Below are 16,249 nucleotides of genomic sequence, written 5' to 3'. Positions count from 1 at the left end.
CGTATATACTCGAGTATAAGTCGACCCGAATATAAGCCGAGGTACCTACTTTTACCCCAAAAAACTGGGAAAACTTACTGACTCGAGTATAAGCCTAGTGTGGGAAATGGCAGCAGCTGGTAGTGCCCCCAGTAGTAATTCCCCCTGGTTGTGCCCCCAGTAGTAATCCCTCCTGGTAGTGCCCCCAGTGGTAATCCCCCCTTTCAGTGCCTCCAGTAGTAATCCCCCGCTGGTAGTACCCCCAGTAGTAATCCCCCCTTTTAGTGCCCCCTGTAGTAATCCCCCCCTGGTAGTGCCCCCTGTAGTAATCCTCCCCTGGTAGTTCCCCCAGTGGTAATCCCCCCTTTTAGTGCCCCCTGTAGTAATCCCCCCTTTTAGTGCCCCCTGTAGTAATCCCCCCCTGGTAGTGCCCCCTGTAGTAATCCCCCCCTTGTAGTTCCCCCAGTGGTAATCCCCCCTTTTAGTGCCCCCTGTAGTAATCGCCCCCTGATAATGCCCCTTGGTAGTGCCCCCTGTAGTAATCGCCCCCTGGTAGTGCCCCCTGTAGTCATCGCCCCCTGGTAGTGCCCCCTGTAGTCCCCCCCCCCCTAGTAGAGAGAGACGTGAAAAGAATTAAAAAAAAATAAACACTTACCTTAATCTCCCGCTCCTGGTCCCGCCGCTGTCCGCTCCTCCGGCCGCTTTGCATGGGAGAGACGTCGTAATGACGACGTCTCTCCCATCACCCACTGCGGGAGCCGGAAGATGGCTCCCACAGTGGGAGCAGCAGCAGCCGCTGAGAGTCTGACAGACTCTCAGCGGCTGCTGATTACACCAAACACGCAGCTGCCGGCTCCGGCGGCTGTGTGTTTGGCAGTGTGTAGCGCTGACCGAACTCCGTCCGGTCAGCGCTACACTTGACTCGAGTATAAGCCGAGGGGGTACTTTTTCAGCACATTTTTTGTGCTGAAAAACTCGGCTTATACTCGAGTATATACGGTACATGGAGATATTCTGTATTATGTTTCTGCAGAAGTGAACATAGAAACACAGCGTGGTCTCACTGTAGTCACTGTGGGTTTGGTTCATGGTTTGATGTATGATGCGATAGTGGGAATAGACTTTTCCCACTCCTGGAAGCTGTGGGAAAGGTAATTTGGTTATGGAAGTAAATAACCCAGACCCGTTTGATAATGTTACTGATGCAGTGGAAGTGTCTTCCAGATCTGAAGTGTTCCCTTATAATTGGCTAGTGCTAGTCTGAGAATAATGGGAAGATCACTGAAGAGCAAAATAAAGCAGTGCCGTGACTAGACTAGAGAGCATTGGCACGCTCCCCCCCCCCATTTTTTAAATGGCGACGTAAGATAGTGCACCTGAAAAAGGGCCATGGTCTCATGGGGAAGGGCCAGGGAAGAGATAGGGGAGGCCAGGAGATGTTGGGGATAAATAGGGACATAAGATAGTGCACCTGAAGAAGAGCCATGGCCTCACGGAGAAGGGCCAGGGAAGAGATAGGGGAGGCCAGGAGATGCTGGGGATAAAAGAAGAGAAAGCTACAAATGAGAATGATAATAAACAGGAAAATTGACAGGCCTAAACAGCGCCCCCTGCCCTGCGGTGCCCTGTGCTATGGCACTGGTCGCACTACCCTAGTTATAGCACTGGAATAAAGTACATCCTACTGAGGTAGGAAATGTTGTTGAACCAGCTGACTGTATGCCTGATCTTGAATTAAGAAAATATATGTTTCCCTCAGAACAGTAACAAGACCCTACCCTGGTAAAGGCTAGGGAGAATATAAAAGTGGTTCATGGAAACCCAGTGAAGCCTGATAGTAGGTTGTCATACACTCACAGGGCAGTATGTCAGGATTTATTGTACCAAGTGTCCAAATATGGGGAAGATATTGTGTAACAATTGGTCATTCATAAGGCATATAACATAATGGTGTTGGACCTGACTCTTGGTCACATAACTACAGGACATCTAGGAGTAGAGAAAACTTCTGAGAGCATTTTACAGCAGACGTATCTGACTACTGTGCATCCTGCCCTGAGTGTCAGTACCATACTCCCAGGCCACATTATAGAAGTTTGCTTGTCCCACTACCCATTATTGAGGTCCCATTTGAGAAAACAGCTATGCATTTGTTTGGACCTCTAGTAAAGTCTGCCCAGGGTCATCAATACATTTTAATAATAATGGATTACGCTACCACATACCTGGAAGCTATACCTTTGCGCAATATGTCAACAAAGGCAATTGTTAGAGAATTAGTACAGAGGGAATACCTAAGGAAATCCTAACTGATCAGGGTACCTCATATATGTTGAAAATTATGATAGAGTTGTGCTGTCTGTTTAAGGTTACTCAGCTAAAGACCACTCTGTATCACACTCAGGGCCTGATTCACAAGGATCTCTATACAGCTTGTACGCACGCAGTGCAGTTGCTAATATCAGCGGTGATATGTAAATAATAGCATTCGCATTGCGATCGCAGCCCAACATAAGAAACCCAACTCCCCCTTACCCACATCCATATACTAGGATTGATACAATCGGTAACATTGAGTAACATCGGACCCACGGGCATTTCTAGAGAGGAGGGGGCCCATGTGCAGTCTCTGACATGGGCCCCCTCCTCTCCACCCGGCTGCCGGCAGCGCACTGAGCTGTGCGCGGCCAGCGCCGGAGTTAAAGACTCTGGGTACTAGAGTGTGCCCAGAGTCTATAGGGTATGCACAGGGCACCGGGAAAATGGCCGCCGCGGCCATTTTCCCTGTACTGCGCATGCACAAACGACGGGAAAATGGCCGCCGCAGCCATTTTCCAGTTGTTTAACAGCGCCAGACCCCCGCGCCAACGTGGGACTCCGGAGAGGTAAGTAAGATTATGGGTGCAGGGTGTGCGGTGCGGGGCCCCCCTGGACCCAGGGACCCGTGTTCCCCGCACTCTCTGCACTCATTATATATACGCCCCTGATTGGACCCATACGCACAGTTAGGCCAGATCAGACCTCACTCAGGAATTGCTTCAGCGTGCGCTATGAGGCTTCAGGCTGTATATGGTATTGCAGTGGATAATTTATGCACACCCCTGCAAAGCCGTCCCAACGCAGTGGCAAGCCTGCGTTCACCCGACCCCCCCCCCCTTACCACCCACAAATGGCACTTCCTGTCAATCACTCTGCCATGGGTCTGCATATCCTCTGCGATCGCATTCCTGATCGCAATAGCTAGTTCGCGCATATGTATGCTTATATGGCCGATTGCATGCGTATAAGCAACTGCGATCCTTGCTGAATCAGGCCCTTAGACTGAAGGTTTGGTAGAGAAGTTTAACAAAACTCTAAAGAATATTATAAAGAAGGTGGTAGATAAAGATGGAAATGATTGGGACTATTTATTTCCCTATTTACTGCAGGCCATTAGAGAAGTTCCACAATCCTCCACTGGGTTCTCGCATTTTGATCTGCTATATAGGAGACACCCAGGGCTTAAAGTGGTCCTGGAGAAGTGGTGGAACTCATCTCCCCTGCCGTCTACTCCCTAACTCCCCACCACCACTCTAGTCTGACAGGCCAAAACAGGTGTGAAAACTGTAAAACGGCAAAGTGAATGGGGGGGGGGCCTGGGGGCCGCCTAGGCCCCAGAAGCTATTGGGGCTATGACAGTGTGAAATACATTTTAGATGCTTTTTTAGCACTCCTGCCATCAACTGAGACTACAATGTTAGATCACTTAAAAAGAAAAAAAAAAGTTATATATCATCAGTGTTATTTTACTGCCGTGCCTCTGAGTTTTTTTCATGGAGTCCCCACAAACTAGTCAATGGCCCTTCGGATGCCCAATGTTTTTTTGCAACCCTTATGCCTTCAGTTGATTCTTTCCTTATCTATATTCTTGTTTCTCTGAAATGAGGGACCTCTGAAGAAATTGAGCCTCCATAGGCAGATAGTGAGTGGCTCTCTGTCTGTGGGACTTCTATGCAGGGACTTGGTGGAGGTGGAACTAGTTCCACCTACCATTAGAGGTGACTGAACTCAGTTCCACCCCGTTCCTGCCCACTTTAACCCCTGGAGGCACCTAATGGGATTGCTGGATATTGCGAAAGAGACATTGGAAGGGCAACCCAGTCCATATAAAACAATTATTGAACATGTTTCTCAGATGCAGGAAAGAATAGCTGCAGTGGTGCTGATAGCGATATAGCACTTGGAACAGGCACAACAAAAGGTGAACAGTGGTAATGCCCAATTATGCATCTTTGCTCCTGGGGACACAGTAGAAAGTACATTTTTGACAAAATGGCAATGACCATTTGAAATCATGGAAAAAGTGGGTGAGGTTAATTACAAAGTGTACCAGCCCGAGAAAAGAAAACCCAAACAAATCTACCATGTAAATCTTATAAAACCTTGGAAGGATTGAGTAGCAATGTCAGTCACCCAGGTCCCTACATTAACCTCAGCGCCTTTAGTTCTCAAAGGAACCATAGCCAAAACCCTCTCAGCCATTCAACAGCATGAGGCTAAAGAATTTCTCAAAAGAAATAGAGATTTGTTTCCTGAGATACCAGTAATATACAGATAAACAAGCGTTAAATATGAGAGTTGAATAAATGAATAAAAAAATATATGTCGAGAAAGAGCTTTAAACATTTATTTATATCCATTTTAATTTATTTTGATATCTGTTTTTAATTAGCTTTGTTCTTTTATTTGTTAATTCAATTGTCATATTTTAGCACTTGTTTATCTGTATATTACAACTACTATTATAAAAACGAGCTGCTCAATATACATTCTTAGCACAGCACACTAAAATTACCTAGCATTCTCCTGAGATACCGGGTAAAACAACAGTCATTAAATATGACTTACTGTAATCACTGAACCAGGGGTTAAGGTTAACCTAGCCCTATAGAATACCTTAAGCCCGAAGGGAGGTGGTGTCTAAAGAAATTTAAAAAAAAAGGTTGGCGTTAGATATAATTGAAGAGTCACACAGTGAGTGATCAAGTTCCATTGCACTATTTCCGAAACCCGACAGGAGCTTACACTTCTGCAATGATTTTCATCATTTTAATTGTGTGTCTGTTTGATGCCTACCCAATGCCTCGTGTGGATGAACTATTTGAAAGTCTGAGAACAGCATGGTACTTAACCACTCTAGATTTAACCAAAGAGTACTGGCAAGTGCCATTGACAGACAGTGCAAAAGAAAAGGCAGCTTGTACTGCACCAGAGGGTCTGCTTCAATATAAGATGTTACTGTCAGGGTCTGACTCTGTTGATCTTTAGTCTGGGGACTGGTGTCACGACCTAGTCACGAGATTCCAGTCTGGAGACTGAGAGTTGAGAGAACTAGGTGGGGAGGCAGCAGGAAAACACTGGAGGGTGTAGGTAGTGGCGGATACAGGGAGCACTAGGGAGTATCAGTAGAGACCAATGTAGAGCACAGGTAACACGGGAGAGAATATCACTGAATATTACTGAAGAGTGTCACGTAGGGAAATGTCACTGAGGAGTATCACATAGAGAATGTCACTGAAAAGTATCATGTAGAGAATGTCACTGAAGAGTATATCATAGAGAATGTCACTGAAAAGTATCACATAGAGAATGTCACTGAAAAGTATCACATAGAGAATGTCACTGAAAGGTATCACATAGAGAATGTCACTGAAAAGTATCACATAGAGAATGTCACTGAAAGGTATCACGTAGTGAATGTCACTGAAAAGTATCACATAGAGAATGTCACTGAAAAGTATCACATAGAGAATGTCACTGAAAAGTATCACATAGAGAATGTCACTGAAAGGTATCAGGTAGTGAATGTCACTGAAGAGTATCACATAGAGAATGTCACTGAAAAGTATCACATAGAGAATGTCACTGAAGAGTATCACATAGAGAATGTCACTGAAAGGTATCACGTAGTGAATGTCACTGAAAAGTATCACATAGAGAATGTCACTGAAAAGTATCACATAGAGAATGTCACTGAGGAGTATCATGTAGATAATGTCACTGAAAAGTATCACGTAGAGAATGTCACTGAAGAGTGTCACGTAGAGAATGTCACTGAAAGGTATCAGGTAGTGAATGTCACTGAAGAGTATCACATAGAGAATGTCACTGAAAAGTATCACATAGAGAATGTCACTGAAAGGTATCAGGTAGTGAATGTCACTGAAGAGTATCACATAGAGAATGTCACTGAAAAGTATCACATAGAGAATGTCACTGAAAGGTATCACATAGAGAATGTCACTGAAAAGTATCACATAGAGAATGTCACTGAAAAGTATCACATAGAGAATGTCACTGAGGAGTATCATGTAGATAATGTCACTGAAAAGTATCACGTAGAGAATGTCACTGAAGAGTGTCACGTAGAGAATGTCACTGAAGAGTGTCACGTAGAGAATGTCACTGAAGAGTGTCACGTAGAGAATGTCACTGAAAAGTGTCACATAGAGAATGTCACTGAGGAGTATCATGTAGATAATGTCACTGAAAAGTATCACATAGAGAATGTCACTGAGGAGTATCACGTAGACAATGTCACTGAAAAGTATCACGTAGATAATGTCACTGAAAAGTATCACATAGAGAATGTCACTGAGGAGTATCATGTAGATAATGTCACTGAAGAGTATCACGTAGAGAATGTCACTGAAGAGTGTCACGTAGAGAATGTCACTGAAGAGTGTCACATAGAGAATGTCACTGAAGAGTGTCACGTAGAGAATGTCACTGAAAAGTATCACATAGAGAATGTCACTGAGGAGTATCATGTAGATAATGTCACTGAAAAGTATCACGTAGAGAATGTCACTGAAGAGTGTCACGTAGAGAATGTCACTGAAGAGTGTCACATAGAGAATGTCACTGAAGAGTATCACATAGAGAATGTCACTGAAGAGTGTCACGTAGATAATGTCACTGAAAAGTATCACATAGAGAATGTCACTGAAGAGTGTCACGTAGATAATGTCACTGAAGAGTATCATTTAGAGAATGTCACTGAAAAGTATCACATAGAGATAGAATGCTAGTAACAGCAGCTTCTAGGTGTAGACAAGAGTTGAACAGGCAACTTCCTGCTTCCTGGAGTCCAGCTATATACCCTAAGGTAGCTGGAAGAGAGAGTCAGCTGAGAACTGACAAGGCTACCATTGGATAAGAGACCGATCTGGTGATACAGACAACATGGCCGCACCCATGACCACCGCTGCGGGAACTCCAATATGGAGGATCGCATGAAAGTCTCCTGAGCCCCAGGGAGAATACGTCACCCACCACTGCACCTGACGTATGACTGAGCTTGCTAGTCAGGGGAAGCCAGCCCTGCGGTAAGTAACAGCCGATTCCAGGCTGAATCCTGACAGTTACCCTTTGGGTTATGGATCCTAAGGCCTCATAGATAGTATGATGCTGCTTATCTCGATGATGTAGGCATCTATTGTCCTAAATAGCTTACCCAGGGTACAAGCATTGCTGGACTTCATCCTACAGCAAATCCAAAAAAGGGTTTCTTAGGGATGGAAGAGGTGAAGTATCTTTGTTACACCATAGGCAGGGGTCTGATAAAGTCCCAACTTGATAAAACTGAGGCAATACAAAAGTGCCCACAACCTTTATCTAAGAAGCAGGTGAGAGCGTTCTTGGGCATAAGAGGGTATTACAAAAAAATTATACCCAATTTTGCCACCATTACTGTCCTTTTGACTGACCTTACAAATAGCAAACAGTCAGTTATGGTTAAGTGGAATCCTGAGGCAGAAAAGGAATTTCAAGTGTTAAAGTCAACATTGTGCACCCAACCAGACAGGGCCAGTGCAAGGTTTCAGGGCGCCCTAGGCAAAGGTTCACAATGCCACCCCTGGTTAGCCCAAACCCTCTGCCCAGCTCAAAGACACATACACATCCACTACCGTTCCCTAATAGTATTCACGTGTCCCAAATGAAAGGGATTATATAGCAAGCCTATTATATATATATATATATATATATATATAAAACATACATGCTGCAAACATATGATTTGCAAAAATAAAAAAAGGAGTTTCAAAACATTACAATACAGAATTTAAGTAATACAATAAAAACAGTGTAGTTGTAGGGTCGAGCAATATCTCACCTAGAAGGAGGCTGACTTTTCAAGAGCACAGTGTATTTATATATAAAGACCTCTTACAGTAGGTAGAAGCAGAGTAGTATAGCTGCAAGGAGTAATATATTGTTTAGATCCCTTATCTGCCCCACATGTCATGCAAACTATGTGTTTGGCAGCTCTTAACCCTTACTCATCTCTATCAGCCTCCAGCAGGAGGGGGGCACAGATGTGTTTGCAAAACAAAATAATTACAGGTGCTGCACTCGTGGGTGTCAGTTTACTTTTACTTCTGACACAGGATATAGACAGTCACAAAACATCACTTCTGTCACTCTCTCAGCAGGCAACTGTGCTCCCAGCCATCACAGCTCCTCCTCTCAGAGGACCTCATTTATCAACGAGTTTTATCACTAAAAACGAGTGATAAAACTCATTGTGTATGATAATGGTGCTCCAGCCAATCAGCTCCCAACTGTCATTTTTCAAACAGATGACAGTTGGGAGCTGATTGGCTGGAGCACCAGTAATTATACACAGCAAGTTTTATCACTCGTTTTGAGAGATAAAACTCGTGGATAAATGATGGGGGGCGGAGCTACTCTGTGACTGGCTGGGACTTGAGTGAGGGGAGGGGAGAGAAGGAAACAGCAGGGATGGGAGCTGTCCTGTTGGGCTGGCTGTGTGAAGGATGACAGCCTGGACAGCACAGCACATGAGGCTAGCTCAGAGAGCAGGGAATGAAGTGACAGTATCTGCTAGCACCCGCAGTTGCCACTGGCAGCATGTAGATCTGGGGTCTTCAACCCATGGCCCACGGAGCTCTGTCAGGTGGCCCGCCGACCAGGGGAGCTGTTACCCGTGGCCAGTCAACAGGCTCCATTTGCCGGACGACCACTGAGATTTTGTTCCAGCGGGCGCCCGGCTCCCTACCTGCACTGCACTGCACAGCTAGCTCCGGCTTCCGGCTCCTGCAGTGTGTGCAGTGCACTATGGGAGAGACGTCTCTCCCATAGTTCAGACAGTAGAGCAGCCGGGCGGACCGGAGGCAGCAGATGCGGGAGCGGGGTTTAAGGTAAATAGTAGGGTTTTTTTTGTAAGCGGCTTCACTACGGGGGGCACTACTACTAGGGGGCATTACTATTAGGGGCACTACTACTAGGGTGCATTTCTATTAGGGGCACTAGTACTAGGGGGCATTTCTATTAGGGGCACTAGTACTAGGGGGAATTACTATTAGGGGCACTAGTACTAGGGGCATTACTATTGGGGGCACTACTAATAGGGGGCATTACTATTAGGGGCACTAATACTAGGGGACATTACTATTAGGGGCACTACTACTAGGGGGCACTACTAATAGAGGCACTACTACTAGGGGGCATTACTATTAGGGACACTACTACTAGGGGGCATTTCTATTAGGGGCACTACTACTAGGGGGCATTACTATTAGGGACACTACTACTAGGGGGCATTTCTATTAGGGGCACTACTACTAGGGGGCATTTCTATTAGGGGCACTACTACTAGGGGGCACTACATAAGAGGCATTACCACTGTGGGCACTGCATAATGGACAGCACTACTGGGGTCACTGCATAAGGGGTACTACCACTACTGGGGGCACTGCATAAGGGGCATTGCATAAGGGGCGCCACTACAGTGGGCATTGCATTAGGAGCACTACTACTGTGGGCATTGTGTATAATGGGCACAAATGTGGGCATTGTGTAAAAGGGGCACTGCTGTGTGTCATACATGAATAAGGGACACGACTATGTGGTGTAATGTGAATTTCTCGAATCAAGATTGTGCTACTGTGTGGCGTATAGCTTAGTGGCTCTCGGGTTTTGTTGAATTTTTTAATGTGGCCCACACTGAGTAAAAAGGTTGAAGACCCCTGATGTAGATAAATGATGTCTCCATCAGAGACATCCTTCAGACTTCTGGTAGGTGAACTCAGAGGTGCAATCTAGTGGTCAGCGCCCTTAGACAATTGCCTAAAGCTGCCTAATGGCAGCACCGGCCCTGCAACCAGTGTGGATGACAACTGATTTTAAAAGAGAAATTGTTGTGCAAACAGGTGCATCAGATGCAGTTTATATTCCCCCTCCTTATACTAGTGAGATCCTGTAAGAGTCTGCTGAATTTATGTCCTTATCCCCTGATACCCCGGTTGTTTGTGTAGGGCATTTTAATAATGTGTTACACCCTGCCCTGGATAGGTGGCGTGAAAGTTCGAGTATGTCTGGTCCCTCCCCTCACTCTTTTGCTAATTTGGTGGATGAGCTTGGGTTGGTGGATATTTGGCGGGTTCGGCATCCTCGCTTGGCTCGGTACTCTTGCTTTTCAGCCTCTCATCATTCCTTTTCTAGGATTGATCTTGCTCTGATATCCGGGAGGCTGGTCCCACAGGTTGTGGAGGTGGAGTACTGATCACGTGGTGTGTCGGATCATGCCCCTTTAATACTGACTACTGATGTTGCTGCTCCACGAGGTCACTCTTTTTGGAAATTTAATCCTTTCTGGCTTACATTAATGGGTGTGGGCTCGGAATTGGAATCCCAATGGGGTGATTTTTTTCGCTGAGAACACTGGCTCTGTTTCCTTTGACATGTTGTGGGATGCCTTTAAGGCTGTCCTGCGTGATTCCTTAATTGGTAGGGTGATAAGTATTAAAACTTTTCATAAGAGAAAGGAAGCGGAGCTGGAAAATCGTTGTGCTTTGTTGGAGCAGCAATATCTGTCCTCGGGTTCTATTACTGCTAGATCCTCATATATGGAGGCCGCTAAACTTTTATCTGATTTCCTCTTAGATAAGTCCAGAAGACGTCTGCTATTTGTTAGGCATAGTCATTATTCAGATTCGGATAAATCTGGGGCTTTTCTGGCGTATCTTTCTAGGGAGGTCCGACCTGCCACAGTTGTAGCTCAAATTCGGGACTCCTTAGTTAATTTGCACTCCTCTACACCTGCTATTACGAAGGTGTTTTATGAGTACTTTGCTAGTCTTTATTGTTCCCAGGCCCACTATACTTTAGATTAATTATTTGAATATTTGGGACATATATCCCTCCCATCCATTTCCCAGGACAGCAGAGCATACCTTGACTCCCCATTTACTGTAGAGGAAGTTGGGGTTGCTGTTTCTTAATTTCCAGGAGGTAAGGCCCCAGGGGTGGACGGGATCCCCATTGAGATTTTATAAGAAACATGCCCTTTTCTTTTTTCCCAGGCTTCTTGACCTTTTTAATGAACTGTGTGACCTAGGTACTCTTCCCTGTTCTATGTCAGAGGCCATTATTGTTATGATCCCTAAATCTGGCAAAGATCCCCTTGATCCTGGCTCTTATCGCCCGATCTCCCTACTTTCTACGGATATTAAAATATTGGCTAAAATGCTTGCACTTAGGCTTAGTAAGGTAATTGGTGAGGTGGTGCATCCTGACCAGACTGGTTTTATGCCAGGGAAGTCTACCTCACAAAAACTTAGGAGATTATACTCGATTTTGCAGCTGGCGGACTCTGTGGATGACGGGGCAGTGGTGGTGTTCTTGGATGCCGCCAGGGCCTCTGATTCTGTAGAGTGGCACTATCTTTGGGAGATCCTGTTTAGTTTTGGGATGGGACCTAGATTTATAGCTTGTGTTAAATTACTATATTCTTCCCCATTAGGGCGGGTTTGTATTAATGGATATGTTTCTCTTTCTTTTCGCCTCTCCAGAGGTACTAGACAGGGCTGTCCTCTTTCCCCGACTCTCTTTGCCCTGGCCGTCGAGCCTTTGGCATGTCTTATCAGAAGTCACCCCAAAATACGGGGGATTCAGATACAGCAAAGGGTGCGACAAGGTGGCTCTCTATGCGGATGACATGCTTTTATTTTTGTCTGATGCATCAGAGTCTTTGATCGCCCTTCTCTCCGTGGTAGATTCTTTTGGATGGTTTTCTGGGCTGCACATTAACTGGAACAAATCTTGCATTCTTCCTGTTCATGGTCCTTCCACTCCTGTTGGTGCTGTGAATACTCCCTTGCAATGGACCTCCAGGTTTAAATATTTGGGAATTTGGGTAACGTCAGCTATGTCGGACTTTGGGCCTGATTCAGACCCACTCGCGAGCGGCTGTCCGTTCGCAAGTGGGTCGATGTTATGGACTGAGCATGCGCACGACGGAGGGAGCTCCGTCGTGCGCATGCGCCAGACGCGACGAGCGAAGGAAAGTCCTTCGCTCGTTGTGTCCGATCAAAGGGGGCGTGCTGTCAATGTTGATTGACAGCACGCCCCCTTTGGTGGGCGTGCCAGGGGCGTGCCTCCCTGACTGGGGCGTTCCCACGGGAACGCCTCCCGTCAAAAGCCGGCCCACTGACATCACTAGTGATGTCAGTGGGAGTGATTTTGGCTCTGATAGAGCCAAAATCACTCCGGAGCTTGCGGTTGAAAACCTCAACCGCAGGCTCCGGCTTGCAAATTCGATGGTCGCGATGGTCTCGACCATCGCGACCATCACAATGCACGCTCGTATAGCCTGTGGGTGGTGACCCACAGCTATACGAGCGTCCAGGAGGACGCTCCATGAAAATGGAGCCCGGCCCTCATTCAGAGCGTGCGCTCTGCTCAGAGCGTACGGCTCTGAATGAGGGCCTTTGTCCCATTTAATGTCCAGCCACAAGTTGACTTCTTGAAATCCAAGCTGCACGTCTGGAATAAACTTCCCCTGACTGTTACGGGTCAGGTGAATTTGATAAAAATGATTGTTCTCCCCAAATTTCTGTATGTTTTTCAGCAGGCCCCTGTTTATATCTCTCCTTGTATATTTAGACTGATAGATAGTTATATCTCCTCTTTAGTTTGGGCAGAAAAACGTCCTCGAATAAAACTTAAGACCCTATGTACACCTAGAGTGTTGGGTTGCCTAGCACTGCCGAATTTCCGCCTTTATTATTTGGCCTCTCAATTAGTTCATCTACAGGGGTGGGTTTTGGATGAGAAGAGCCAGGATTTGCCTACTTACTTGGTACATACTGTTTCTATATGCTCCCCTTTGCAATTATTACTTGCAGCTGTCCTGCAAGCGACTAGTGGTAGAAGTGGTAGAAGATTGATTTCTCAAATTTATTCCTACCTCCTAACCGTTAATTCTGATGACGCCCTAGCACCACTTAGACTTAAATGGGTGGATGATTTGGGTCCATTAGATGATGATGAGTGGTCTCTAATGTTGAATAGTCATGTGACTGCCACTGCGGCAGTACGAATTCAACAGATACTATTTTTTTTTTATTACCCAGGGTGTATCTTGCCCCCTTATTATTGAACAGATTTGGATCTGGAGCTTCAGACAAGTGTCCTAAATGCTCTACTCCCCAGTGCTCATTTTGGCATCTCCTCTGGGAGTGTTCTGCTGTCCAGGTGTTTTGGTTCCAACTAAGTCACTAACTATATCACCAACACGGAACGTGTCCCCTAAAATGTGTATCTTTGGATTGCGTCTCTTGGACAGGGCTAATCGTTTGACGGTCCATTATGTGATTAATGCAATGACTCTGGCAAAGGTTTGTATTGCCCGTACTTGGATGGCATCTAGGGGCCCTACTTTTGCTGAATGGTGTGGGTTGATGAATGAAGTGGTGGGGCATGAACGGTTTTTATATACTAAGCGTAATTGTATTCTCAAATATGAGCGTATTTGGGGCCCATGGATCTCATCTTCCCATTATGTTACTGGAGGTGGGGGGATTTCAGACGCTGATGGGTTTGCGACCAGCGAGACGGCACAATAATGTATTGATGTTCTGAGTTTTTGTTTATGATTTTTCTGCTATTTTGAATGGCTGAGATTTATTCTGTGCAGATATTTTTGTTCTGTATTATTTATATATCAGATTTGAATGTGTAATAGTACTAATGAGACTATGGACCTCATTCAGAGTCGGATGTTGCGGCCGCACGGTCATATGCCACCGATGTTCACTGAACTGCGCATGCGTAAAGTTCACAATGCGCGTGCGCAAACTAGCTGCTACAATCAGAAATTTCTCTCTCCTTGAACACAGCCAGGTCGGTAGTTTGAGTGACAGAATGAGGCGTTTGTGGATGGTAACAGGGGAAGGTGCTTGAAAACGGGGGAGTGGAGATCCGAACGCAAGCGTGCCTAATTATGCGAACGGCGTTTTATGGGAGTGCATAATTAACAAAGTAGTGTCATGGCACACGTGACATGGGAGGTTTTTACACTGACTTGATCGTAGTGCTTAAGAGAGGGTATGGTCAACTTTAAGCTCTACGACCAGTTTTGATGGTTCCCGATGGTCTCGATTAATCCTTATATGCCCGAAGATGATGTGTAATCCGATCTTAAGGACGCAACATGCGAGTGCATCATTTGCATATCCGGCCCCTTTTCCTGTACGACCATGCGGCCGCAACGACCGACTCTGAATGAGGTCCTATATGTTAATGGCTGTTTATTATTATTATTATTTTTCTTTTTTTTCTTTTCTTCTTTGGGGTTGTTTAGGGGTGGGGGAATTTTGTTCTTGTATTGAGTTTTGCTGTGGAAAAAAACTCAATTAAAAAAACAAAAAAACAGGTGCATCAGATGTAGGGATAGGTGCTGTTCTGTCTTAGAAAAAAGATGATGAAGAGAATCCTCCTATTTATTTGAGTAGAAAACTGAATGTACATGAGAGAGAAACTATGCCACTATTGAAAAAGAAGCGTTGGCAATTAAGTGGGCATTACAAAAACTCAGGTACTAACTCTTGGGAAGAAAGTTCAGGTTAATTACTGATCATGCTCCACTGAAATGGATGTCTGAGAATAAAGAGAGCAATGGGAGAATAACAAGATGTCCATTGCAAAATGTATAATTTTCATTAGAAGATACAGTAGGCAAGGAAGCTACCTAGCTAATGCAGATGCTTTGTCCGGTACCTTCTGTTCAGGGGCCACAGGTCGAAACATGACATTAACACTGGGGAATTTGTGGATGGGAACTATGCATAGCCCAGGTTTATAGTTTCTGTCTGGTGATAATCGGGCTAGTAAGCAGCCTTGACTGACAGACAGGGCCGGTGCAACCCACTCAGCACAGCCTGCATTGCAGGGAGGTGCCGGGCTGGAGAGGCGCTCTCCCTGCAGTTGCTGCAGAGTCCGTTGTTGGTTTTGCTGGCTGGCGCTGCGCCTGTCAAACTGTATGACAGACAGCATCAGCAGGCTGCAGAGAAGCGCGTCTGAACCTGAGCACCTCTTCACACTCCCAGCCCTTGCTGTGATCCCCCCTTCCTCACCTCTCCTCCCCTCTGCCGCACTACATACACCTGACCTGATGACTACTGTTCTGTCAAACTGAATGGCAGTCACAGGCAGAGAGCTGAGCCTTCCCTGAGCAGCTCTTCACCACCAGCAAGGCACCACCGCTCTTGTTCCCCCTGGCTGAGTTTCCTTCTTCCTCCCCACTGCACTGTACCTGACCTGCTGACTGCTGTGCTGTCAAACTAAATGACAGTCACAGGCAGCGCTCTGAACCTGTCCTAAACGGCTCTTCACCACCAGCACTGCCGCTCTTGTTCCCCCTGGCCGGGTCCTCCCCTCCCCTCTCCTCCTCTCCCTTCTCATCTCCTCTCCACCCTCCTCTCCCCACCTGACCTGGCTGTCAAACTGTATGAAGGCACCTCAGTCTTCAGTGGCACCCCCCCTCTCCCCTCCCCTCTCCTCCACCTCTTCTACTCCCCTCCCCTCTTGTCCATCTCTTCCCCTCCCCTTTCATGACTCAGGAGTGGAATTAAATGTCGTCCAGCCCGGGAGGAGTCTACACAGACAGAGGTGGAGCATCAAGAAAAAGACAGAAGAAGAAAACAGTTGCCGAAAAAAGGTGTTTCATTTTAAATGTTTATGATGTATCTCTTTACTAAGGTAATATTTAATGAAGTTAAATTATTTTGGGTTATAGATAATGGTAGAGGTTGGGGCGGTGTATGTATATGTGTATATTTAATTTAAAATATTAAATATATTTTATTTAATTTATTTAACTATAATTTAAACATATTATTTTGTGCATTGTAGGTATTGCCGCACAGTGACGACCTTCTCTCGCTGCTCTTTGACAGACCGATCGGAGTCAAGTGACTGTGAGGTA

This window comes from Taudactylus pleione, unplaced genomic scaffold (assembly GCF_031769625.1).
Source record: "Taudactylus pleione unplaced genomic scaffold, aTauple2 ptg000161l, whole genome shotgun sequence".
Classification (NCBI taxonomy): domain Eukaryota; kingdom Metazoa; phylum Chordata; class Amphibia; order Anura; family Myobatrachidae; genus Taudactylus; species Taudactylus pleione.
The sequence above is the reverse complement of the archived record's forward strand: the minus strand, read 5'-3'. Positions refer to the sequence as shown.